The 26,349-nt window shown below is 38.3% G+C and overlaps 1 long non-coding RNA gene across 1 annotated transcript in view; it reads left to right on the top strand.

Moving 5' to 3' along the window:
• Positions 1 to 26,349, top strand: part of LOC131481558 (uncharacterized) — an 88,780-nt gene that overhangs the window by 6,758 nt on the left and 55,673 nt on the right. Inside the window, exon 2 of the long non-coding RNA XR_009246385.1 lies at positions 12,666 to 12,825. This is a non-coding gene — a long non-coding RNA (uncharacterized LOC131481558). The remainder of the gene's footprint in view (positions 1 to 12,665; positions 12,826 to 26,349) is intronic.

Raw genomic sequence — 26,349 nt, 5'->3', positions numbered from 1 at the left:
GCACCCACCAAAACCAAAGACAAATATGAAGGATATCTCAGTAAAATAACAACAGAAGACTAAATCATACAAAAACCAGCACATTGCTAAAATCATCACCTATGCATATAAACTCTGAATGGAAATGTCTTAAGCTCATCAATCAAACGTTGTAGATTAGTGGACTGGATCAAAAAGCAAATGCACCTATTGCCTACAGGAGACACATCTCACCAACAGAGATCAGCAGAAACTATATCTCATGGATTTAGATGTTTTTTTTCTACTTTTCGTTTCTTTGAAACAGTTTTTTCTTCTCATATCCTATTTTTCACTGAGTCATAGGTCAAGCAGTAGTATCATTTTCTTCAAGAAGATCCTTGATTTTCATTTTTTCGGAAACACATTGGTCATTCAGTAGTATGTTATTTAACTTCATGGTGTTGTAAATTTCAGTTTTTCTTCCTACTGTTGATTTTGTTTTATGGCTTTTCACTTGAGGTTATGTATAGTAACTGTGTAATAGAGACTATCATATCCAGATGGGAAGATACAATGCAGTGTGCATCCCAACTTCGAAATCCAAGATGGACTCACATTAAAACTGTTGAATATAACTTGGTAATAGGATGCTGAACTCTATACCATTGTCCATGCCCATAATGTCAGGATGCACTTGAATAGTAGAATGACAGACTTACGACTGTTTATGACAGACTATACTACTATAATAATATGGGGGAAATCAATGTGGGAGGGATTGGCAGAGGGGAATAAGGGAAATCCCAGAGCCTATGAAACTGTATTCCATAATAAAATCAAATAAAAAAAATCAGCACATTGTTTTACAGTAGTGGTTTATGTAAACTGAACAACTGAATGCAAAGGGTCTTTCCTTCATATCCCATTTTTTTTGTTGCTGTTGCCTTTTATTTTGTTACTTAGCCTCTTATTTTAGTTGCTACACTTTTACTACTGCTGGTTTTGATCTGGTTTCCAGAGGCCTGTGGCTGTGTATTCACCAATGCTGAATAAACAGTTCCTTCCAGTTGGATGCCCTGCTCCTTCAGAAATATTTGTAGCTATATTGCAACAAGTACTGATAAAACTTGGTCTAATTGAAAATCAAGAACCTTCTTGCAGAAAATGATGCTACTGTTTGATCTATGAGCCATTGAATGATTTAATCAGAAGAAAGTGTTTTGAAGAGATGAAACTAACAGAAAACAATAAAATCCATGCAACATAGTTTTGGCTGATTTTTGTTGGTGAAGTGTGTCTCTTCTAGACAATAAATATATGGGTTTTGTTTTTTAATCCAGTCTACTACTCTATGATGTTTGATTGAGCTTAAGCCATTTACATTCAGGGTTAATATGTATGGGTGGTAATTTGTTCCTGTCATTTTAGGAATGAGTTGGTCATTGGTTTAGTCTTCTGTTGTCATTTTACTGGGATGTTCTTCACATTTGCTTTTGGTTTTGTTTGGTGCTATTCGTCTTGTCTGTGAAGAGAACATCTTGAAGTATCATTTGTAGGGCAGGTTTGAAAGAGGCAAATTCTTTTAGCTTTTCTTTACTGTGGAAGAATTTTATTTCATTTTCAAAGACAAAAGAAAGCTTTGCTGGATATGTTATCCTAGGCCGACAATTTTTTTCTTCTAGATTCTGGAATATGTCACTCCATTCTCTTCTTGCCTGTAGAGTTTCCTGTGAGAGGTCTCCTGTGAGTTTAATTGGCATTCCTTTGTATGTCAATTGATTTTTTTTCACGTGCACATTTAAGGATCTTTTCCTTATGTTCAATTGAAGAGAGCTTGAAGATCATGTGTCTTGGTGAAGATCGCTTTTGATCAAGCCTGTTGGGAGTTCTGTGCTCCTCCTGGATCTTGTTTCCCAATTCTTTCTCTACATTAGGGAAATTTTCCTTTATTATTTCATTAAATATATGTGTAAAACCAGTTTCTCTTTCTGCACCTTCTGACACTCGCATAACTCTTATATTTGGCCTCTTAATAGTGTCTTTCAATTCTTGAATACTTTTTTTGAAGGTTCTTGATTTTCATTTCTTCAGCTACATGTTAGTCATGTTAGTAGCATGTTATTTAACTTCATGGTGTTGTTAATTTCATTTTTATCCCTGATGTTGATTTTGTTTTGTGGTTTTTCATTTAAGGGGATGTATAGTAGCTGTGTAATGGAGACTGTCATATCTAGTAACATGTCATTTAACTTCATGGCATTGTAAATTTTTATTTTTCTTTCTATTGTTGATTTTTTATTATGACTTTTCATTTGAGGGGATATACAGTAGATGTGAAATGGAGACTAACATCCAGATGTGAGGATACAATGTAGTATGCATTTCTACTTCCAGACAAAGATGGACTTACAATGAAACTGTTTACTATATCTTGAAAATAGGATGCTGGACTCTGCCATTGTCCATGCCTGCAATGATGGACATATGATTGTGTATGAAGAACTATATGTTAGTAATGATATAGAGGAACTAGATGGGGGGAGGGAATTGGGGAGAGGATAAGGGAAATGCCAGGAGCCTATGGAACTGTATCCTAAAATGATAATAATAATAATAATAATAATAATAATAATAATAATAATAATAAAATGTTAAAAAAAACTTGGTCTAATTATCTCAACTTACTAAGTATTAGATGAAGAATATTGCACCACCACTGAAGTATGCTGTTATTCACTCTCAATTCGGCTGACAATAAATAGTCATTCCGCCAGACAGGTAAGCTTATGCAGGTGTCCACCTCTGCTCCTCTGCTGGCTGCTGTTTCCTTAGAAAGCTGACTTGGCTCCATAGCCACAGGAAACTACAGGATGCCAAGGATGCCTGAAGCAGAGTGAGCCTGGAGCAGGGTAGAAAGGGAATCATTTATCACAGGATAAAAATTTGTTTCCTTATCTGCAGGTGTGGGGAGCACATGTAGGAGAACCTCAAAAGCTCAGTTCATAGGACAGTATTATTTTTGTTCTTGAAGGAAATAAACCAGAACTCACATTATCAAGAGTGGCACTCTTAAAGGAATCATCCCAGTAGATTGTTCATGTCTTTCTAACTTCTTTCAAGAAAATTTTTCAGTATATAACTGCATGATATTCACCCATCTTTAGTGGAGCCTCAGCTTCTTCCTTTTCAGGCAGTTTTTACTTCTGGAAATAGCCAAATTCAGTAAAAATTAATAGCTACTGGCTAAAATGGCAAGTAAAACATACACTTGCATTCCGAATGACAGTGGAACTGTGACTCCGACATGATGAATCTCATTGTCATTTGACTTTTGCACAAGCTTTATTGACGGAGGAATTATGGTAGCCTGGTTGGTTTATGGAGGTCTATAGGCTTTCAGTTCTCTTGACTGCCAAATCTGGTTTCCTAACTTAAAAACTTGCATGTAGGGATATTTTTCTCAATTGTCTAGGTAAATATCAGTCATATTATCTGAATTTTTTTCTCTTGTCCTGTTAGGGAATTAGAGGATTAACCAGAACCACAGTGCATTGTTATGCTGCCAAAATCAGAGTTTTATCTCATTTAGTTTGCTCCTTCCCCAAGGAACCCGATAGAAGTCGTGCAATTCAGTATCCCACCCAGTCCTTCATGGAAGAGACCATCTGTAAGCATTAACTGATGGGTTAATTGCTCAGTCATCTAGTCATTTTGTGGACTCCCCACCTCCCTGGAAATTTCAGACATTTTATTTTTAGTTCTGCTTTCGTCCAGCAAAATCCAAATTTAAGTTTACTCTCTTAGATGATCACCGTCTATTCTTATTTACAAAGAGTTTAGACCTTTTAAAATGAATTTGACATAATGTCAAAAGGTTTACTCAGTTTTACATTTTGCAAAAAAAAAAATCTAGATCCTGAAACCCAATCATCCAATGATAATCATGTGGCAAGCAAAAGCAGCCTTAAAAATGAGGAAGAAGAGGTTAATCAACCAAGAGTAAGAACCAGTTCCAGGGGTGAGCATTTGACTTAGGAGTTAAGATACCATTAGGACCCCCGCATCCCATATCACAGTACCTGGATTTGAGTCCCAACTTCACTTCCAATTTCAGGTTTTCTTTTTTTTCTTTTCTTTTCTTTTTTTTTTGTGAGTGTACACACTTGGGGACAACAGTTGATGTCAGGTGTTGGAGTCCCTGGGGCTCATGTAGGAGACTGTCACTGAGTTCCTGGCCCCTGCCTTTGGCTTAGCTGAGCCCAGACTGTTGTAGGCATTTTGGGGGAAGGTAGCTTCAAGTGGAAAATATCTTTCTTTTTCAAGTAAAAGAAATAAGTAATTTAAAAAGAAATTCTGGAAGAATATTATCAAGAAAATTGTCACAATAAGGAGTGTGTGCTTTACCTCAGTCTCTGTGCCTGGTATATTCACAGATGAGTAGTATTTCATTTGATTCTTGCAACTACTTAATTAGGAAGCTATTGTTTGCCTCAATATAGTGTATAGTTAAGAGAAATGAAGTACTGTGCTCAGCATCCCACAGTAAGTAGTAGGACTAAGCTTTAAGCCCATATCTAACTACAAAGTCTGTCACCTTTCTATCCTGATTTGCTTCCTTCCTGCATTGTCTAGGGTGGTAAGATGTGTGACAGCCCTTATTGCAAAGAAAGAAAGCTCTGATTTCCTTCACTTGAACTCCTAGAACTAATTTAGAACATGATTAAATATGTAGAGATAATATAAAATGTAAAATATAATAATAGGCAGGATTGGGATCCTGAAAAAGTCAATGAATGAAGTAGATGAAATTGTCTCCTGTCATATATTCACAAGGAATTTCCAATTATATAATAACAGCATTATTATATTTTATTATTTTTATATTTTATATAATATATTTTATATTATTTTAAAACAATCATAATAATTTTATTATATTTTATTATATAATAAAAGCATTTTGTAGTCATTGTTTTGTATAATCTAGGATGGGAAGGGTTGATTGTCTTTAGACAACATTGTAACAGTTTGATGTTTCCATTCAGATAGCACTTGGGCTTTCTGATACAGCATTTGCTATGGCATCTCCCTCAGAGGACTTTCTTCCAGATCAAAAACAAATCCATGGAGCAGCATGGATTATTTTGGTTTGTGTATTGCTCCTTCTCTGGGGCAGAAATGTTTGCTTTTCTACAGTAAGGTCACTGGGAGACCAGCTCCACATATAGAATTTCAAATATAGCCTTTGTACTCCATTTCTCTTGGCTAATTTACATACTGTTGCCGTGTCACCGGTTTGCTTTTCAGAGAACATACATTCAAGTACAGCAGGAAGTTTGCTGCGATATTTAGTTTGTGGAAGTGGAAGGTTTTCTTACAATACTACTTTCACCTCTCTATCTCACTTAGGTTTTGAAAACATCAAGTGAGAATCTGTTTTGTTTCATTTGATGCTTTGTTTTCCATCCTCTCTCTGGATAGGATTGTGTGACTCCCTCTTATTTTCTTTTGTACTTTTTTTCCTTTGGGAGGGGCTTATTTGGTAATGTCTGTTCATACGTTATTGTTATGATATATCACACATGATATATATACCATACATATCACACAGTGTGTATATATATGTATATGTATATGTGTGTATATATATGTATATGATTTATTTATTCTTATTGGAAAGATAGATGCGGGAGAATGAGAAACAGGGAAAGAATTTCCATCCACTAGTTTACTCCACAAATGGCTGCAATAGTTGGAGCTGAGTTAATCTGAATCCAGGAGCCAGGAGTTTTCTCTGAGTCTCCCACATGGCTGCAGTGTCCCAAGGACTTGGACCATCCTCTGTTGCTTTTTCAGGGCACAAGCAGAGAGCTGGATAGGAAGTGTAGCATCTAGGACATGAGTCAATGCCTATTTGGGATGCTGGCACTTGCAGGTGGAGGATTTCTTGGTGGAGCCATGATACTGGCTTCTTATGTATATATAATATAATTATATATAATACATATATAATTATATATAATATATATCTGAGAATATATATCACATATATGACTACATACACACATATACATATACACACATGCATACACATACATACACACAGACGTGTGTGTATATATATGTGTGTATATATATAATATGTGTGTATCTATCTATCTATCTATCTATCTATCTATCTATATATATAGCCAGTTTCTCCCAGGATAAGTACTTTCTTGCAAAGGGTCACTTAGATATTTATAACATCTTTTATATGCCATATGGAGCAATCAACTTAAAATTAGTTTGCTAAAGATTTATTGATTTATTGATTTTTTTTGCTAAAGGCAACCTGCAGTTGCCTTGGCAGGGGCAGACCAGATGATTTCAAGAGCCTTATATGGCCCATTGGCCAGATATTTCCCACTCCTATAAGACTAAAAGATTTCACTGTCTTGCCCACAACTGCATTCTCAGCACATTCCCAAATGGATGACATTTAGGACTACTTGTAAAACTAATGAGTAAGTGCCAATTGAATGATTGGATTCAGAGATATCTTTATACAAGTACTAACACTTTCCCCTCAATATTCTGCCTGAATCAAGCTATGCTATTCTTGCAGTATAATAATATACACACTTCAAAGCTGGCATTGTGGTATAGTTGGTTAAGCCAACACTTTGGACAGCAGTTTTGCATATTGGAGTACCAGTTTGACTTCTGGATACTTTGATTCTGATCCAGCTTCCCACTCATGAGCTTGGGAAGGCAGTAGAAGATGGCTCAAGCACGTGGACTCCTGACATCCATATGGAAGAGCAGGATGAATTCCCTAGATCCTGGCTTTGCCCTCACTCAGATCTGGCTGTCATGGCCATTTGGGGAGTGAATCAATAGGAGGAAGATTCTCTGTCTCTCTCTGTGTCTTCCCCAACCCCATTTGTTGCTATGCCTTTCATATAAATAAATATTTTTAAAAGGAAATAATATACACTTTAATGTCTTTTTTGAAGAATTTGCCAAATAACACAAATTTTCTGAGAAATCTGGGCAGAAAAGGGGCGTCTGCATATGCAAACATGGCTATGAGCTCTTTCATTTGTATTTTTTCCTGGCTGCAGAGAGATTGAATCTTCTCCAGCTCACGTTTCCCTTTGCAGCTGCTCACCCGTGGGAACTCTGCAAACTTCCGAAGCTGTGCAGCCATGAAGCCTGCAGAGAGCTTGTTGCCCATAGGGAAACTGAGAGCTGGTGCTGAGTTTGGCTGCCAGAGCTGCTAGAGTTTATTTATACATTAGTGTTATAATGCAGATACCACACACGTCCTCAGAAAGGAGGCTGACAAAGGGGAAAACGACTTTATTCTGTTGAATTGCAAATAACCCCAAGAGCAGTGTAGATTGATAAGTGTTCAACTTTATTAGCTTTTTCATTTGGTTTTTCTGTTACAACTTTCTTCATTTCATACCTTTCTTTAAAAAAATTTTATTTTGTTTTTGGTAGAACAGAGAAAATGCAGAAGACATAGGAAGATTACATGTTATGCTTTGAAATTTTTATTCAGACATAATGTAAATTTTTTTTTAAAAATGATTTTACTTGAAAGAATTGGAGAGAGAGAGAGAGAGTCTTCCATCAGCTGGTTCAGTCTCCAAATGTCCTCAACTGCCAGAGCTGATCTGATCTGTTCCCAAGCTTGGATTCAGGAGCTTCTTGCTGGTTTCCAACATGAGTGCCTTGGGACATGCTCCCCTTCTTTCCCAGACCATAAGTAGGTGCTGGATTGCAAGTGTAGCAGCCTGGACTTAAACTGGGTGCCCATATGGGATGCCAGCACTGCAGAGGGAGTATTAGTTTACCAAGCCACCAAACCAGATCCTGTAATGTGAAATATTTAGCTGCTGGTAGTGAAAGTCCCATATGCTTGAGTTAGCCTAATGTAGGTCAGTCTTATTTCTCAACACATTATAATATGGGCCTATTTACTTCAATTCAACACATATTCTTTTTAAAGCAATACTTATTTTTATTTGAAAGACTGAATTGCAGAAAGAGAAAGAGAGAGAGAATGAACCTTTATCCACTGAGTCACTCCTGAAATTCCTGCAATACCAAGGCTGAGACGATTTGAAACCAAGAAGCAGGGGCCACATGGATGCAGGGGCCCAAGGACCTGAGCCACTCTGCTGCTTTCCCAGGCTGCAAGCAGTGAGCTTGATCAAAAATGGAGCAACTGGACTGGAACCAGCACTTGTATGGGATGCCTGCACTACAGGTGGAAATCCTGCCCACTTTGACACAACAATGTCCCTCAACACATATTCTTTACCATCTTTCTTTCGATAATAAAATGTGACTGTGATTTATATAGATACAATAAATATTTAAACAAAAATGTAAAGAGAACCATTATTCAACTCATGTAAGCAAAAGAATACAAACAGCATTGTGGGAAGTATATGTTTTTTAAATATATGAGGAGAAAACTGTGACCCTTTTATGGAAATCTTCCCTTTTAATTTTTCTCCTTTTATTTATTGCTTTTAATTGCTATTCTTCCTAAATCTCTGGGTGGAGTCCATGAGCTGCCAACACTATGGACTTGAGATATTTGGAAAGTAATTGGATGCTAAAATTTCAAAGAAAGTTCAGATCATAGATTTCCTTATGCAAATGATTATATTCATTTAGCCAATCCTACTGGTGATCTTTTGCATCCAGAAATATTTAGAAATAAATCCTAAGAGTTTTGTTTTTAATGAACTTTTTAAAAATCTTTTTTTCATAACATGTAATAATAGTAACTTTCCATAGATTTCTTAAGAGAATATAGTGATCAGAAAGAAAATGTTAGGAAGTAGTCTCTTCTCACAAAATAATAGCAAAACACGACAGAAACTCCCACACATTCACTATTTTGAGAAAATGGAAGAAAGCTACAAATGGTAAGATTTTATCTTATTACCATGTATTAAAAATTAGAAAGTGACAACTTTTGAATATATTCAGTGTCATTAAGTGTAGATACTCCCAAGACGAAATCAGGCTCAACTAGCTTGTGCATAAATGTTTTCTTATTATACTCTTTTTGTTAACCATCCCTGGGTTCGACTGCTTCCTAAGAAACAGAAATAGAAATTCTTAGCCCTGTGAGTACAGGATTAGTGCAGGTTAAATGAAGTAACCAGGAACACTCTGGCAAAGGACACATGTGGTCACACAATAGTGCATTTGCGGATAAACTTATGATTACTTAAGTTAGAAAAGACTGTCCATAGTAATCACTTAATACAGCCAAACTAGCTTAATCAGTAAGCAGATAAAAAGTATAATGGGATCTGCTATGTCTTGTCACTTGTGGAATAGGGATCAAATACTTGAGCCATCCCCTATTGCCTGCTCTAGTATGTCTTAGCAGGAACCTGAACTGGAAGTAGAGAAGCTGGGACTCAAAAGATGAATTCTGATGTTAAATACAAGTGTACGAGTGGTCTCAGAATACCAAATACCTGCCTCTAAGTTGAGTCCTTGAATGTTGTAAGATGAAGTAAGACGTAAGATGAATCCTTAGTAGGATATTTTTGGTTAATAGTAGACTATCAGCAAAGGTGCAGAGGCAAATGATTTGAGGAAAGTTCTTGTATATAGCTAAAACATTGATGGAGTGTGAGAGGGAGGATGAAATAGGATTCATCTTGTGCAATGTGTTAACAGGAGGACATCACATTTCATTATGTTGAATTTTTAAATAAGCCAAGCGCAGAAACACAATATCACATGATTTCATTTGTATGTGACCCGCTTGCTGATTTCCACAGCATGGCAGGAGCCCAGGTATTTGGGCCATTTTCTGCTACTTTCCTAGGTCTTCTAGGAAGGCTGATCAGAAAGGAGTAGCTGGGATTCCAGCTGGCACTACCATATAGATTGCTGGCATCTCAAACTGTGATTTAATATGCTGTGCCACAACCCTGGCCCCTAATATTTACTTGTAAAGTCTACTTATCTTTAATATTTATGTATCGATATGATAAAATACTGCCTATATAATGATATGTAATATGCACTATATATTCATGCTTAAAAACGGGAATCTTTCCATTTGCAACAACAGAAGAAACTGTCTCATACTATTATTTGATTATTTTATCCTGTCTTTTAGTGAAGCATTTCCCCACTCCTGTAGAATGTGTAATGTTCCTTTTGCTAATGCTTTATAGCATGGCAGTACTTGACTTCTCTAGGCAGCATCTGTCTAAGGAACTTACAAATTTACTATTCATGGGCGTCCAGCTCCACCAACCAAAGAAGTTCATACCAAGGGTATGAATTTCTTTCCAAAACTTTTAAGAGCAAGTATGTGTCCTTTCTTTCACAAATGATTCTGACCTCCCATTAGTAAGGCAAGGGCTACTTAGCATGGTTTATATGCAGAGTTCTTTATGTAAACTTTTTTGATCCAAGGTGGTCAGTTCTGGGCTGGGGAACTGAGTAGGGGCCTGGGAGTATCAGCCAAGCACTGTAGAATAGTGTATTACCGAGCTCATCAACCACTTTCAGGTTAGGTACAATATGCTGTGTGCTTCTCCTTCAGCCTTAGATATTTTACTGTTACCCAGGGACAGAGACCTTCCTGCTTTTGTCCTTATTTTAATATGAATCCAAATCAATTCAGCTTGATAAGTAGAGGCATCTACCATGGACACAAATAAGATGCTGTGCCAAGTGCTAGAGAAAATATCCAAAAAGGGTTGCTCTCTCTGTTTTAGAGGAGCCTATAATTTCATGGGGGCATATAGCTATTTACATAAATAATGAAAAGGTAAGCATTTAGAGCCTTTGCTTTGCCTTTTTATTGGATTTTCTCTGAAAGTCTATTCAGTTTTTACCCAAAGAAAGACTAGTTCATTTCTCATTCTCATAGCAGGGACACCTCCCCTGCCCATTCTTTCTAAAATTGCACTCTTCCATCAATAAAATACTCTGTCATCTTTCCCAGTTAAACTGTCTGTTTTGGTATTTATCATCTCATATAATATATTTTGTGATTATTTCCTTATTTCTTATCTTTTTTCTCCTGTATTGTGAAGACGTTTGTTTTTAAAGATTTATTATTTAAAGATAAAAAACAAAACTTGTTTGAAAGGCAGAGTTACAGAAGAGTCTTCCATCTAGCTGTTCACCTCCCAAATGGTCACAAAGGCAGGGGCTGGGTCAGGCTGAAGCCAGGAGTCTGGGATTCCATCCCTGTCTCTCAGGTGGGTGGCAGGGGCCCAACTCTAGGACCATCTTCCCCTGCTTTCCTATGTGCATGAATAGGGAGCTGAACTGGAAGGAGTGGAACAGCCAGAATTTGAATTAGCACCCTTATGGAATGCTGGTGTGGCAGGCAGCAACTTTAGCCCCAGCAGCAAATTTTACTCATTGATGTTGTCCTCAGGACATCAATAAATATTTATTGAGTGAATGAATGGTTAAATGTCTGTATTTATTCTTCTAACAAATACCTGATGTGTGCTGTGTAGTCACTGTAAGATGGTAAAATTTCCTAAATCAATAGACAAAATCAGGTACAATGTTCCTGCCTTCATGCAGTTTGCACTTGTTGGGAGGGACTGACCTTAACCAGTCACATCAATATGTAATCACAAGCTGTGTTTATATATTTATAAATACTCTTGGTGAGTAATCAGTGACAAATAAGTAATCACCTTTGTGCTATGAACTCTAAATTGTGTAAATCTGTTCTTTAATCTGCAAAGAGGTTTATTATCACCAGATTTGTAAAGAGTGAAATTGAATATTTCCTGGCACTGCTAGAGAATAATATGACACTATACTACCCTCTTCCAGTCTGTCTAGTGTCTGGAAAATGAATTGGAACAAGTAAGTTAATAACATGAATAATGGCACTTTTTCTTACCTGTTTAGAATATTGATTCAGTGGAGGCTATACATTTTAAGTTCTTAGTGTATGTGATTGCACATGTTATGAATTTATCTATTTTCTGAGAAATCTCTGATTTTAACAAATGGAGTTTTGGAACTCTTAAGCACTGTAACAAGTATATCATATTTTAAAGATTGATTGTGAATAATTTAAGCCTACTAAATTTCATTGGCTGTTTAAAAATAAACTGAAAAAAATAGATTTTTCAGTTTCAAAGCACACGTGTTCTTTGCAAGAAATGCCGTCAATATCTTATGGTTTAAAGGCACATAAAGCTTCGTTAGATCGAGCTCTTGACAGAAGATATTTTGCTGGTTTTATAAGACTATTTTACAAATGTGTTTAGCAGCAACTATTCAAGTTCCTCTTCTATTTATTTGACAAGGACTATACATCTTATTTGTTTGAAAGTTTCACCCATGATTAACCTCCATCCTATAATGTTGCTCCTTTTGATTTAATCCCTATAACAAAGAAATCTCCCAAATATGCATTGGTAAATAAAGTTGTCACATGTATGACAGTAATAACTGAACTATCACTGCCCACAGGTCTCTTTCTCTCTTCCCTAAATTTTACAGAATTAACATCTTACATTTTTTTTCAGATCTAAATACATACCAACTGCAGTCGTTTCAAGTCTCATATCTTTTTGTCAGCACAATGCCTGCCTACGTGAGCAAAAACATGGGAACTGCATCCTAACGCTGTTGACAAGATTTTTTATTTTCATGATTACTTCTCTGCCTTTTTTTTATTTTGCCTGCAGGCAAAGGTTGGCATACATGTCAAGAGAATGTTCTCCAGCTGGGGCCTGCAGTACAGAGAATTGTATATACCAGAGGACTCATGGGACTCCAGGCAGATTATTATGGTAATATTGGAGTCTGTTGTCCTCTCTCTCCCGCAGCTGGGCCGCCTCTCTCATTGTAAGTATTGAAGCAATATGTTTTGCAAATTATACGTTGGGAACAACAGGGACCCAGTAAAGTGAGGAAAAAGAGAAACATTACAAAATGTTGCCTTTAATATTATATTTTTCTGTTCATCAAGCAAAATAAATTAAAGCTTTAATTTTTTAAAAATTAAATGAGGATCATATATTGAAAAAAGAGCTATACAAGTAAAAACTTAATATTGATTTTATTGAGTGAGAGTTTTAAGAAAATATCGTTATGGAGAAATTAGACAGTAGCCTGATTCAAGAGAATCATGGTAAGATTACATAATAGCTTTTATTATGGATTTCAAAAATCCTTTTGAGTCCAATGAAGCTAGGTTAGCAAAAACTGCACAAAAAATATCATTTTAATTAGTGCTAATGTGATCTCGTCATGGTCCAGCTGTTTCACACAGGATGAAAATGCGTGTTACTTTATTAGTAATGCATCTTAGCAAAGATGTCACTTCTGATTTCAAGCATTTGCTATTAAAGTACATTTTAATACAATAGTGGAACAACATGATTGATTTTGCAAAATGAGGCATTAATGAAATTCAGCCAAGAAAAAGGCTTAAAATCCTTAGTTGAAGACAAAATGTTTTCATTTTGTCTTTCTTTACGAAAAAAGTTATATTTTTATTGTGGATTTTAAAGTAATATTTTGTAAGAAAGTTAAAATATAGTTAAGAAATTGACAGTTTCCTCTCCCAGCACAAAGTTTTCCTCATATATAAAGTTGTAGGTTAATTTTAACAAATGCTGTGCTATTTCAGTTTTCAATAATGAATTTAAATTTATTCATCAATAAACATTCTGCTTCTTGCTTGATAGATAACAACTCATTCTCTTTGATCCAGCTTTTTTTCAGTTTTCAAGTCTTTATTCAGTTATGAAAATATTGCACCTGTTAAAACAGATCTCCATTCTGAGTTCAAAACTCAGAGGAGTGGCCCAAATCCTTCCTTGAAATTCTTGTTTGATTAGTAAGCTTTAGTCTTCTCGTGTGAGGCAATAATATTAAGTAAAGTACATTTACTTGTAGTCTGTCTTCTGTTTCTTTGCTTTAAACCTATAAAATGACTCACCACATGAGATCCTGTGCCAGACTAATATATTTATCTACTCTATTTATTTGATATCATGCCAATATATTTTAGCTTGCTATTGATACGAGTGCTCACATGCAATTTACTCCTCTCAGCTAGATATTCATTTAGGAGGAATTTAGTAAATAAAAGGCTGGTAAGAAGTGATATTCAGCATAAATGCCAGCCTCTATGATCTTTTACTGAATTATAGCTATCATTTGGAAGTGGTACTGGAGCGGGGGGGAAAAAAGCCAGCAGTTCTCTATTGTTTTTCAGCATCGTTTCTCATTATTTCAAGCACTTTCTCAGTGTTTAGTAAAAAAAAAAAAAAAAAAGCAAAACAAAATAGGAGTACTAAACTTGATTGATGACATTAGGGAACTTATTTGTCTGTCTCAAGACTCGACAGTGTCCTGCAGGACAGCTCTGCTTTACTGTGCCTTTGAAATACTTTTGTCACATGGACTCAAGCAAGTTTATGTGTTTGAAAGTCTGAGGTGCTGAACAGAAAGCAAATTTTGATTTTATAAAATAAGCACTTTTCCCAGAGATTTTTTTTTCATCCATGATTTCCTTGGTTGGCAGGACTTTGTAATAAGTCTGCTCAAGCAGTTATGTAATCAATTGTTTTGAATGGGACCAAGCAAAAGACATGACTATTTTGCAAATAGGCTCACGCTATTGTAAATGGTGGACACTATGAAGTCCTCTTGTGATTGCACTGTTAAGAGCATGTAGGCAGCATGAAACCATCCCCTTGTTTACCACACTGGTTTCCACATTGCTTACCAGGCATGTGCTCCAATAATCATGAGAAGATGCAATACTATTTCACATTAGGGATGATTTCTTTATTTTTTATTTAAGATTTAATGGCATTTTAATGTACTGGAAATACAAGTATCCACTATTTGGTGCTGCTACTGGCTTGTACCAAAAGGAAGCCAAACCAAAGAAAATAAAGACCAGCAAAGAATGTATAATATCTTCCTTGTCTTCCTCAACTACTAAGAGACACACGTATAAATGGGTGAAAAATGAGCACAGACCCAGTCCTGGGTATCTGTTACATAATGATGGGAATCTGCAAATGCCAGAACACTCTGCAGAGTCTTTGTAAATATAGTTGGGGTCATAGTGGTTCTTAGTGTTAGCAAAAGGAAAGGTGGGTCTGTGGGCTGCTCAGCAAGCCTGTGGTAGCTTAAACTATACAAAAGTGCTTTGGAAGACACCCAGGCAATTAGTCTATTCAACTTCCATCGATGAATCTTTATTGAAGACACACCAGTTGCAAAGATATGTGCTGAGCATTGTGGAGGTCCCAGGGAAGCTGAAGATATGTTTCTGACCTCAGAGGAATTCACATTTTTGTTTGGAAGGACAATACACATAAAAAAACAAGTATAGGCAAAAATATCACCAGGTTCTGAGTGAGGGGCACAGATATGGGGGGCTGCAAGACAGAAATGTGATCAGTCACCCTGGAAGGAATATCTGGCCAGATTTCATGCAGAATTATTGGATAGAAGCATCATTTTCCAGAGGATGGTGACTAATAGCAGATAACATGTCAAAGTGCGATTGTGATGCCAGCCATGTAGGGGAGAATTTTTAAGGAAAAAGTGAAAAAATATCTGTCTATTTAGGAAGTTAGAGGGGAATTTGGTGATAGCATTTAGTTGGCATATTCTCGTAAAACAATTTCTATAGGAATATTGAAATAGGTAAAAGTGAACTGGAAGCTGGTTTTTCAGGCCAGAGAAATTAACTCATTTTTATTGGTCTCACTTAAGTTTGAAAATATTTTAGATTCTTGGGGATAGTTTCTATTCATTGCCAAATTCATCTGGAAGTATTACTCATGTATTTAGCTTCATGCAAGCAGGTTCAGCTAGAACTTTACACTTTCTCCATTGTTCATTGAATATAATTTCCTTTGACCACAGTGAAATACTTTCTTAATGAACACTACTGGCTTGCTAGAAACACATATATTTTCCCAGTCCAAGGAAAATTGAATTATACTGCAACAGTCCAGAAAAACACTAACTCACATGCCAATAAAATCCTGCCAGCTCTTGTAAATAAAGGTCTACTTCTTTTTAAAAACTCAGAAAGTATGGCTATAGACTGAGGCTTTCTTCCAGGCAACTGATTTTTTTTAACATTCCATTTAAACTGCCACTGGAGGGAAAAAAAGGAAAAGAAAACAATATTTTATTGAATGTAGGCCTAGCAGATAAGGTGTTAGTTAGGACACACATCTTACATCAGAGTATCTGGGTTCAGTTTGCTGTTCCAGTGGTTATGGCTCAAGTAGTTGAATTTCTGCCACCCATGTAAGATGACTGCATTGAGTTCTCAGCTCCCAGTTGCCACACAGTCTTGTGTCATTTGAGGAATGATCTAAACGAGATTAATTGCTCTCTCTATATGTGCCTTTCAAATAAATACACGAATTATTGTCAAGATATAGTAAACAGTTTCATTGTAAGTCCATCTTTGGAAGTAGAAATGGATACTACATTGTATCCTCACATCTGGATATGTTAGTCTCCATTTCACATCTACTATATATCCCCTCAAATTAAAAGTCATAATACAAAATCAACAATATCTTGACAATCGGATGCTGGACTCTCTGCCATTGTCCATGTCCACAATGATGGACATATGACTGTGTATGAAGAACTATACTTTAGTAATGATATAGAGGAACTAGGTGAGGGGGGGAATTAGGGCTGGGATAAGGGAACTACCAGGAGCCTATGGAACTGTATCATAAAATGTTCATCATACGTATTTGTGATTTTGCATCTTTTGATCTATGTCTATCAATGTCTCCTTATTTCCCACACCTAGTGATTACCATTCCATTCTATAACATACATACTTTTTTCTTCAGTATTTTATTCTTCTTCTTATTATTAATTACATTGCATTATGTGACATAACTTTATAGGTACTGGGATTCAACATACATACTTTTATCTTTTTTATTTCCACATATAAAAGAGTTCATGTGGTATTTTCCTTTTTTCATCTGGCTTATTTTACTTAGCCTGGTGTTGTCAGCCTTAACATTATTAAGGTAAATGGCAAAATCTTACATTTCAATGCAAAAAATGATTCCATTGTGTATATATTTATACACACTTGCCGTATTTTAATACATTTACCATTCACATTCATTTTGATGATTTTTGTATCTTGGCTGTCCTGAATCTTGCTGCAATGAACAAGTGAGTACAGTCCTAATTTCATTTCCTTTGGGTGAATATCGCAAAAAGGAATTGCCAGACAGTAGTGCCGTTTTAAATTTATTATACTGTTTCCCATAGTTTCTCACCTAATCGGAACAATTTCTTAATCTATGCATTGATAAGTTGATAAATTCATCATGTACTAATTCAAGATTAAGTTTCAGAAATCATTAGTATGGATTTGCATTTCATATTGGCCCCACGACCTTCCTTCATAATTGTCATGAAGATATTGATGGTTTTGTCTATTTTTTAAAGATTTATTTATTTTTATTGCAAAGTCAGTTATATAAAAAGGAGGAGGGATGGAGAGGAAGATCTTCCGTCAGATGATTCACTCCCCAAGTGACCCCCAACAGCCGGTGCTGTGCTGATCCGAAGCCAGGAGCCAGGAACTTCCTCCTGGTCTCCCATGCAGGTGCAGGGTCCCAAGGCTTTGGGCTGTCTCAATTGCTTTCCCAGGCCACAAGCAGGGAGCTGGATGGGAAGTGGGGCTGCCGGGATTAGAACCAGTGCCCGTTTGGGATCCTGGCGTGTTCAAGGCGAGGACTTTAGGAGCTAGGCCACCGCGGTTTTGTCTTTTTCAAAAGATACTTATTTAAAAAAAGTTTTTTTTTAAATTTAAAATTTTCTTTTATTTTATTCTTTTTTTTATAGGATTTGTGCCTTATTTACAAGGCAGAGTTACAGAGAAGAAGAGGGAGAGAGGAAGAGAAAAGGGAGAGAGAAGGGAAAAGAGACAGAGAAAGATCTTTCATATGCTGGTTCATTCCCCGAATGGTTACAATGGGCTAAAGTCAGGAGACAGGAGCTTCACTCATACTTGAGTTCAAGGGCCCACTACTTAAGCTATTTTCTGCTACTTTTCTAGGCACAGTAGCAGGGAGCCTTATTGAAGTTAGAGAAGCCAAGATTCAAACCGTCAGCCGGAAGTGATGTTGGCATCATTGGCAGAGGCTTAGTTTGCTTCATTGCAACTCTGGCCCGAATAGTTTAGTCTTCAATCTGCTGTTTCACTCTCCAAGTGACTTCAGTGGCAGGGCTGAACCAACCTGGAGCCAGGAGCCCTGAGCCTCTTCCAGATCTCACATGTTGTTGCAGGGTTCCAGGGCTTTGGGCCATCCTCAACTGCTTTCCCAGGCCACAAGCAGGGAACTAGAGGGGAAGCAGGGCTACCAGGACATGAACTGGCGCCCATATGGGATCCCAGTGCATGCAAAGTGAGGAGTTTAGCCAGTAGGCTATTGCATTGGGCCCCCAATGGTTTAGTCTTAGCAACAGCCTTACGATGAAAAAAAAAAGTTCATGAATTTGGGGCTTGGCCTGCACCAAAATATATTTTACGGAGTAATGAACACATATAATATTCAAAGTGCGCTTTTCTGAATAGACTTACTGAAAGTGCAAATACCTGGGCTGCACCATAGATTTTTTGAATCAAAATCCCTGGGTAGAACTTACAGAAATTTCATTTCTTAACAATATCCATAGTGACAATCACATATGGCAAAATTTTAAATCCACTAAATTCGCATTTTCATAATGCAAATGCATATTGCAAGTAATCCAAGAGAAAATTGCATTGGCCAGTAGGCAGGCAAATATAAAAATATCAGATGAACACCTAGGAGATCACCAATCATCACTGGCTTCCAGGGGTGGTGCTTAGGCTCCTTTATATGTATTTTCCATTTTAGTTCCCACAGCACTGTTGCAGGGGCAGATGTCTTACTGTTACAGAGACGGGTGAATAAACTCATGGATACTTTGGGCTGCCTGGATAGTGGGTTGAAACTCAACCCACTACATCCTGGCTACCTCCATGAAGTTCAGTGCTGATTTGTCTCTGCTGCCTGCCCAGAGGCAGCCTCATGCAGCTTCTCCACTAGTCAGTTGCTGTAGACTTAGGGAATCAAGGTTTTTTGTTTTTTAAGCCAATAACATTCAAATTAGGAATGCCTAGTTTGAAAGAAAATTCTACCTGTGTTAGCATGCAAATCCCTTATTGGCAAAGTTGTGTGAAGAATGAAGGGTGTGTGTCAACAGAGAAAACACCACCACACTCAACCTACGTTTAGTTTATTAACTAATGTGAAACTTGAAGGCAACACAAGAATCACAGCAAGGTGTATGGATAACTGAGTAAATATATAGCTATACCGTCTTTATTTCCCTAACTTCAAAAAACTTTGTCCTGTGATAGTTGTCTCCTTCTTCTTTTTAAGATTAACTTATTTTTATTGGAAAGGCAGATTTATAAAGAGAAGAGAGACGGAGAGAAAGATCTTCCATCTGCTAGTTCATTCCCCAAATGGCTGCAGCAGCTGGAGCTGAGCCAATCCGTAGCCAAGAACCATGAGTCTGCTCTGTTTTTCCCATGTGAATTCAGGATCCCAGTGCTGTGGACCATCCTCCACTGTTTTCCCAGGCTATAAGCAGGGAGCTGAATGGGAAGTGGAGCACCTGGGACATGAATTGGCACTCAAATGGGATCCAGGTGCTTGCAAGTTGGAGAATTAGCCAATTGAGTCATTGCACCAGGCAGACAGTTGGCCGTTCTCTCTCTGCATACGTTGGCCTGTTCGTAGCTGTTTTTTCTAAATTGAGATTTTTTAAAATGAGTCTGGATAGAGTCTATTGTTGGACTTTTTTGTTGCCTTTAATGTGGTTGAACGGGTGGAGGGAGGAAGAGAGAGATGGGAAGGTTTCTTACAGTCACAATACTAATGTCTGAACATGCACTGTCCCTTCTTAGTGACTCTCCTCATCTCTTCGTTGCTCCATCTTTGCTCTTGGTGTCTGTTTTTGTTTGTTTTTGCCTTAAGGCACTCACTTTCATTTGCTGAAAATGTCAGGATTTCAAGTTACCCTGCTATCCTCAGCACTTACCCCAAGTCCATGAACATTATTGTTTTCTTCATAGGGAAGGGTCCTTTTTTTTTTTTTTTTTTTTTTTTTAATTATTTATTATTTAACTTCAGTAATTACATTGTATTATGTGACACAGTTACATAGATACTTGGGTTCTCCCCACCCCTCCCCAAACCCTCCCACCATGGTGGATTCCTCCACCTTATTGCATAACCACAGCTCAAGTTCAGTTGAGATTTCCCCATTGCAAGCGTATACCAAACATAGAGTCCAGCATCTTATTGTCCCGTCAAGTTCAACGGTTTCTTAGGTATACCCTCTCTGGTTTGAAGACAGAGCCAGCAGAGTATCATCCCAGTCAATTGAAAGCTCCAACATACCATCAGCAAAAATTTACATCATTATGGAATTAATTGACATAGTAATGAGTAACCAATATGTTAAAAGTAAATGCGGGTTCCCAGCCACCTTCTGTGACCACCTCACCTATACTTCAATTTTAGTTTATACACAACATATAACATTCAAAACATAACATGTTATACATAACATCATATCATCTTAAATTAAGGCAAACATGTGGTATTTAACCTTTTGGGATTGGCTCATTTCCCTTAGCATTATGGTTTCCAGTTTGGCCCATTTGGCCACAAAGAACTGCATTTTGTTTTTTTTAATAGCTGAGTAGTATTCCATGGAGTAGATGAACCATAGCTTTCTTATCCAATCCTCTTTTGATGGGCATTTTGGTTGTTTCCATGTTTTTGCAATTACTGATTGTGCTGCTATGAACATAGGAGTACATGTTGGTTTCTCATAGAACAAGTGTTCTGGATATATTCCTAGGAGTGCTATTGCTGGATCATACGGTATGTTGAATTTGAGTTGTTTGAATATTCTCCATACTGATTTCCATAGAGGCTGTACCAGCCTGCAGCCCCACCAGCAGTGGAGTAGGGTTCCCTTTTCCCCGCAACCTCGCCAACAAGTGTCGTTGGTGCTTTTATTCATGTGGGCCAGTCTTACTGGCGTTAGGTGGTACCTCATTGATGTTTTAATTTGGATTTCCCTTATTGCCAGGGAACTTGAGCATTTTTTCATATGTTTATTTGCCATTTGGGTTTGTTCCTTTGTGAAGTGTTTGCCCATTTCCCGTGCCCATTTCTTGAGTGGCTTGTTTGTTTTGACATTTTGGTTGTTTTGTAGCTCTTTGTATATTCTGGAGATCAGCCCTCTATCACCTATGTCGTGTGCGAAGATCTTCTCCCATTCTGTGGGTTGCCTTTTTACTTTGTTGATTGTTTCTCTAGCTGTACAGAAGCTTCTTAGTTTGATGAGGTCCCAATTGTTTATTTTGGTCTTGATTTCTACTGCATCTGGAGTCTTTTTTAGGAAGTGAGGGCCTACCCCTAAGTGTTCCAGTGTGTTTCCAACATTTTCTTCCAAAAGTTTGAAGGTTTCTGGATGTAGGTTTAGATCTGTTATCCATTTAGATCTGATCTTAGTGTATGGTGAGAGATGTGGATCTATTTTTTTGTTTCTGCAGGCTATCAACCAGTTGTCCCAACAGCATTTATTGAACAGACCTACCCATTTGCCTGGGTTGTCGTTTGTCTTTTTGTCAAAGATTATTTGGCTGTATCTGTGTGGGTTTCCTTCTGGCGTTTCTATTCTGCTCCATTGATCTTCCTCTCTATCTTTGTGCCAGTACCACGCTGTTTTGATAACCACTGCCCTATAGTATGTCCAGAGGTCCGGAACTGTGATTCCCCCTGCTAACTTCCTGTTCTTCAGGATAGTTCTAGCTATCCGTGGTTTTTTGTGCTTCCAGATGAACCTTTGGATCATTGTTTCCAGTTCCATGAAGAATATTTTGGGCAATTTGATTGGGATTGCGTTGAATGTATATATTGCTTTTGGCAGTATAGACATTTTAATGATATTGATTTTACCTATCCAGGAGCATGGGATATTACTCCATCTTTTGAGGTCTTGTTCAATTTCTTTTTTAAGCAGATTGTAGTTTTCTTCAAATAAGTCTTCTACATTTTTGGTTAGATTTATTCCCAGATATTTCATACTTTTCTCTGTTATTTTGAATGGTATCTTGCTGGTTAAGTCTTTTTCCATCTTGGGGCTGTTCGCATACACTATGGCTGTTGATTTTTGTTCATTAATTTTGTACCCTGCCACTCTACCAAACTCTCGTACAAGTTCTAGCAGTCTCTGTATTGAGTCTCTTGGCTCTTCTACATAAAGAATCATATCATCTGCGTATAGTGAGAGCTTGACTTCTTCGTTTCCCATTTGGATTCCTCTGATTTCTTTTTCTTGTCTTATGGCCTCAGCGAGTACCTCTAGGACTATGTTGAATAGTAGTGGAGAAAGTGGACATCCCTGTCTTGTTCCAGATCTCAGTGGGAAGGGTTCCAGCTTTTCTCCATTCAGTATGATGCTGGCGTTGGGTTTTTCATATATTGCTTTAATTATGTTGTGGATTTTTCCATCTATGCCTACCTTGGTTAGGGTTTTTAGTAGGAAGTGATGTTGGATTTTGTCGAAAGCTTTTTCCGCATCTATTGATACTATCATGTGATTCTTGTTTTTCAGTTTTTGGATGTGGTGTATCACATTTATAGATTTTCGAATGTTGAACCATCCCTGCATTCCAGGGATGAATCCTACTTGATCTGGATGAATGATCTGTCTGATGTGTTTTTGAATTCTGTTGGCTAGGATTTTGTTGAGAATCTTAGCATCAATGTTCATCAAAGAGATAGGTCTGTAGTTTTCCTTCTCTGTTAGTTCTCTGTCTGGTTTTGGGATTAAGGTAATGTTGGCTTCATAGAATGAGTTTGGAAGGGTTGCCTCTTTTTCTATTGTTTTGAAGAGTTTGTAGAGGATTGGGGTCAGCTCTGTTCGGAATGTTTTGTAGAATTCTGGAGTGAAGCCGTCTGGGCCTGGGCTTTTCCTTGTTGGGAGGTCTTTAATCACTGATTCAATCTCTACTTCAGTTATGGGTTTGTTCAGGTCGTTTGTTGCCTCTGGGCTAAGTTTTGGCAAGTGGTAGAAGTCTAAGAACTTTTCCATTTCTTGGTGATCTTCTGATTTGTTGGAGTACAGTGCTTTGTAGTAATTTCTGATTATGGCCTTAATGGATGCGGTGTCTGTTGTTATGTTGCCTTTTTCATCTTTGATGCTGTTAATTCTTGCCTTCTCTTGTTTTTTCTTTGTCAGTCGGGCCAGTGGAGTGTCTATCTTGTTTATCTTCTCAAAAAACCAGCTTTTTGATTCATTGATTTTGTGTATGTTTTTTTTTATTTCTATCTGGTTGATTTCCTCCCTTGTTTTGATGATTTCTTGTTTCCTATTGTGTGTGGGGCTCTTCTGCTGTTGTTTTTCCAGTTCCTGGAGGTGTGTGTTTAGTTCCTGTATTTGGCGCCTCTCTTGGGCCTTGACATGAGCTCCAATTGCGATGAGTTTACCCCGTAGCACTGCTTTGGCAGTGTCCCACAAATTTTGGAATGTTGTGTCAGAGTTTTCATTGGTTTCCATAAATTTTTTTATCTCATCTTTAATTTCTTCTCTGATCCATTGTTCGTTTAGTAGCATATTGTTCAGCCTCCAAGAGTTTCTGTATTTCCTGGGGCATTTTGAATTGCTGATTTCCAGCTTCATTCCGTGGTGGTCTGAGAGGGTACATGGTATGATTCCTATCTTTTTGAAGTTATTTAGGTTTGCTTTGTGTCCTATCATGTGGTCGATCCTGGAGAAGGTGCCATGTACTGCTGAAAAAAATGTATAATCTGTGGCCTTAGGGTAAAAAATTCTATAAATGTCAACCAAGTCCAGTTGTTCTATTGTTTGTATGAGTTCTGTTGTTTCTTTGTTGAGTTTTTGTTTTGTTGATCTGTCTATAGTTGTTAGTGGGGTGTTAAGATCACCCACTATTATTGTGTGCATATCTATGTCTCCCCTTAAGTCCGTGAGTAATTGCTTCACGTAGCTAGGTGCGTTTGAATTTGGTGCATATATGTTCACAATGGTAATTACTTCCTGATGGATCAGTCCCTTCACCAATATATAATGTCCTTCCCTGTCCTTTTTGATGTGTGTCAGATTGAAGTCCACATCATCTGAAATTAAGACAGCTACCCCAGCCTTTTTTTCTCGTCCATTGGCATGAAATATCTGTTTCCAACCTTTCACTTTCAGCTTCTTTGAATCTCTTCTGGTTAGATGTGTCTCTTGTAGGCAACAGATAGTTGGGTGCTGTTTGATAATCCATTCTGTTAATCTATGCCTTTTGATTGGTGAGTTCAGGCCATTTGTGTTGAGAGTTAAAATTGAGAGGTTGTGATTTTGCCCTGCCATACTTGTTTTTGTGGGTGTTGATATCTGTGTTATTGCCCTTCCTTGTGTGGACTTTAGTGGGGAGACCTTCCTGTTTGCCATCTTTGCTTATGATTCACCTCCTTTTTTTCTGGAATTAGTGCATTTCTAAGGAGATTTTGTAGAGCTGGTTTTGTGCTGGCATATTCTTCTAATTTCTCTTTGCTGTGGAAGTATTTGATTTCGTTCTCAAATACGAATGAGATCTTTGCTGGGTACAATATTCTTGGTTGACAGTTGTTCTGATTCAGGATTTGGAAGATCTTTGTCCATTCTCTTCTTGCTTGTAAGGTCTCTTCAGAAAAGTCAGCCGTGATCCTGATTGGTTTTCCCCGGTATGTGATCTTTTCTCTGCTTCGTACTTGTCTCAGGATTCTTTCTTTGTCTTCGTTGGAGTGGAACTTGAGCACCATATGTCTGGGTGAAGATCGCTTTGGGTCATATCTGCTGGGAGTCCTCTGACCGTCCTGGATTTGAGCTGGATTCATGTTCCAAGTGTTTTGAAAGTTTTCCTGTATAATTTCGTCGAGCACCATTTGCATTCCTGATTCTTTTTCCGCTCCTTCAGGAAGGCCAATAATCCTAATATTTGATTTTCTGAGGTTGTCTTTCATTTCTTGTATGGTCTTATTGGCTTTGTTCAGACTTGTCTCCAGCTGTTTCATGAACTGGGTGTGTTCGTTTTGTGTGTCTTCCGTTTCAGAGATCCTCTCTTCTGCTGTATTTGTTCTGTTGGTTAGGCTCTCAATTTTGTGCTCTAAGTCAAGGATTTTACTTTTCATTTGTTGTATTTCTGAGGCTATGTGGTTCTTGAATTCCTTGAAGTCCTCCCAATTCTTCTCATTGTCTCTGACATATTTTAACATTATTTTTTTGAATTCCTTGTCTGGTAGATCTTCTATGTCTTCATCTCGCATCTCCGAAATAGACATTGGCTTTCGATCCTTTATTGGTAGGGTGTTGGCACTCTCATCTGGATCATTACCTTTTCTGGTATTTCTTCCCATTGTGTTAGTGTTTCTTTTTTGAGAGACCTAGGCACCAGTGTGCTGAGGGGTCTCCAAGCACTATCCTGTAGAGATCGGAGTCTGCAGGCGTGGAGTAGCAGGGTGTGGGAATTTTCAAGGCACTTTTGGTGCGTCTCCAGAACACTGGACCTCAGGGCGCCTCTTCCAGGGCCCAGAGGATTCAAAGCGCACTCTCAGCTCGTCCCCTACAGGTATGCTACCACAGGGCGTGGGGGAGTGAAGGCACTCTCTGTGCGCGCACCCTGTTTACTGGATCACAGGGCTCGGAGCAAGGGACTATAGGGCGTGTTCCAGGTGCTCTCTGGAAACGCCTCCTGCGCAGGTCCGCCCACCCCAGCACTTGCAGGGGACCGACCGCCCCTGCGCTAGCAGGGAACTGCCCAGCCCAGAGGCGTGCTTGGGTTCCTGTGGGATAGCACCGCCCAGCTGAGTGCCACACCGCAAAGGCACAGGGGAGTATCCAGTGTGCCTTTTGCCTTTCTCCCAGACACAGTTTTGGCAGTCTCAAGGCACTCGCCCTGTGTCTCTAGAGGCTGGAGCCTGGGGGGGGGGAGGGGCGGGGAGGCCAATTGTGTTCAGGCTCTGTCCGTGCCCCTGGGGGGCCAACTCCCGAAGCCTCCAACCCACCACTGTCCCCACCCAACTCACTCAAACCTCAGGTTCTTGCAGTCTGCCTCTTCCTCTGGTGGGAATCCTGGCCGCCAGTGCGTCTCCCGACTGCTGCGTCCGTTGCTGGTCTCCGCGCGGGTCGCGATGGAGCCTGGAGGCTGCGGCTGGTGCAGGTCCCGGGGGTTGGCGACCAGGGTGGGCAGATGCCGGCGGGTCCCGGTGATTCAGGGTCCTGGTGTCCGCAGCGGGGCAGGTCCTG

The sequence above is a fragment of the Ochotona princeps genome, chromosome 12 (genome assembly GCF_030435755.1).
Source record: "Ochotona princeps isolate mOchPri1 chromosome 12, mOchPri1.hap1, whole genome shotgun sequence".
Lineage (NCBI taxonomy): Eukaryota > Metazoa > Chordata > Mammalia > Lagomorpha > Ochotonidae > Ochotona > Ochotona princeps.
This window is presented reverse-complemented; position numbering and strand designations above follow the sequence as displayed.